General features: G+C 38.0%; 1 protein-coding gene across 1 annotated transcript in view; it reads left to right on the top strand.

The window, feature by feature from the left end:
- LOC119413682 (cullin-9) overlaps positions 1–2,054 on the top strand; it is a 91,733-nt gene that overhangs the window by 18,540 nt on the left and 71,139 nt on the right. The window lies entirely within an intron of this gene.

Here is a 2,054-nt window from a genome sequence, read left to right as displayed (position 1 = left end):
TAGTTTTTCCTGTGACTTATTTGCAGTATGATAAATGGTAGGAGCATAATATACGCTCCCAATGTTTTGTTGGTCTTTTTTTGTAAATAATTACATTTTTTTGCGGTTTTATTTATTTATTTATTTTTGTATCTTCAGATCTATGACGTCATCAAATACTTTAGTTCTACTGAGGTTTTATTATGTTAATGCAGAGTTTAAAAATTATATACTCGTTCAACCCCTATTACAGACAGTGGTCTTAATGGTTACAGACAGTGGTCTTAATGGTTACAAGCAGTTGTCTTAATGGTTACAGACAGCTGTCTTAATGGTTACAGACAGTGGTCTTAATGGTTACAGACAGTTGTAGGGATGTAGGGACAGCTTTCGCTTTAATATACTACTAATTAATTATTCTTAAAGCGAGTTCAAGCACAAAGAATATTAATTGTCTAATTAACATGGATTCTTTCTTTTTCGAGTTAAATTTCTGTATTGTGACCAAGATAACTTGAGAGTGGAGTGTTTAATCAGTGACATGAGACGCCATTTTGTCTTTGACCCATCAGAATAAATGCGGTCATTTAACAGAAATTTAACATCAAATATGTACACATTGATTTGCTGATCTGTTTCTGATTAATAAACTTGGCACGATTTACTAAACAAGACAACAGAAGATTACTGATTGAGACTGATTCATCTCTGAAGGCATCTAGCTTGATTTACTGGCGAATAGAGAAGTTTAAAGAGAAGGAAAAGCTTTAAAGAGGAAGTTTAGATGGATGAAAGTTGTGTTGAACCAGAAAATGGCACCCTTCCTCCGGTACACTTCAGGGCGTGCAGTGACTTTGTTACCTTAGCAGAGGATACATCCACTCCAGAACAGAGGTCCATTGGCACACTCCCTTTTCAGCGTCTCTGGTCAGAGTGGCTGGGGTCATCAGAAGTCGTGACGAAGTACTCACTTCAACAGAATAAGCTTCCTTAGAAGTTGAGCTTTTAATGCTCGGGTTGAGTCACAGCCGAGGCAGGCTGTGACTACGCTAGAATGGAGGGACCCTTGGCACATGGTCAAATCCATCCGCTACTTAGTTGACTTTCAGTAAGAACTGAAAGTTCCTGTACGACTCGCCATCAGACCGAGTCTCATCTTCGACTGAAAGTTCCAGGAAGACTGGGAAAGACTGCGAAGACTCCGAAGACTTGGAAAAAGACTGCAAAGACTTGGAAGACTTTGGAAGACTGGAAAAAGACTTGGAAGACTTGGAAGACTCGTGAAGACTGAATAGTTCCAAGAAGTGTTGCCTTTTAAAGGGTATCCGCTTCCTGTCACTTGGTACTTCCTGATTGGTTGAAACAACCAGCAGGGGTGTTGTTTTAGTGATGTCAGAGGGTCACTAGGAGTCAGTAAGACAGCAGAAATGTTTTAAGAACGGTTAGTACAGACAGAGAAATATTTTGAAGAAATGAGAGGATGCAGGTGCCAGCCAGTTCTTATTTACTGTCTGAGAGTTTTAAAAACAAGGCACTTTGTTCTCATAACTTGTCTCTGACTTTCGACCGACATCAGGTCCACTCCTCACACAGACAGAAGAGTGAATGCACACTTACTTCGTAAATAGACATTTACTTGTATGATCGAAGTCTAATGAGGTTTAAAAATCATTAATACTGTTTCACCGTTGATTTAAATGAGTGGTTTACTTCAACATTTAGAAATGGTATGAACTAAACACACTTTTGATTATCAAGATATCCTAAAATAGTAATGATAATAAAAAAAAAGAAGAGTGTTCTTTCACTTGATTAATTCAGGATACAATTAAATAGTCTCTTGATGAGGTAATTTGTATTTCTGGATTCAAATCAATGAAATAACAGTTCCTGTCTCCTGAAGGTTCTCAGAGACAGATTGATGTCGGAGGTCTAGTTCACTACACAGTTATCTTAATGGTTACATTGTCTTAATGTTTACAGACAGTTGTCTTAATGGTTACAGACAGTGGTCTTAATGGTTACAGGCAGCGGTCTTAATGGTTACAGACAGCGGTCTTAATGGTTACAGACAG

Source organism: Nematolebias whitei, chromosome 1, assembly GCF_014905685.2.
Source record: "Nematolebias whitei isolate Nwh7 chromosome 1, NemWhi1, whole genome shotgun sequence".
Lineage (NCBI taxonomy): Eukaryota > Metazoa > Chordata > Actinopteri > Cyprinodontiformes > Rivulidae > Nematolebias > Nematolebias whitei.
The sequence above is the reverse complement of the archived record's forward strand: the minus strand, read 5'-3'. Positions and strand labels throughout refer to the sequence as shown.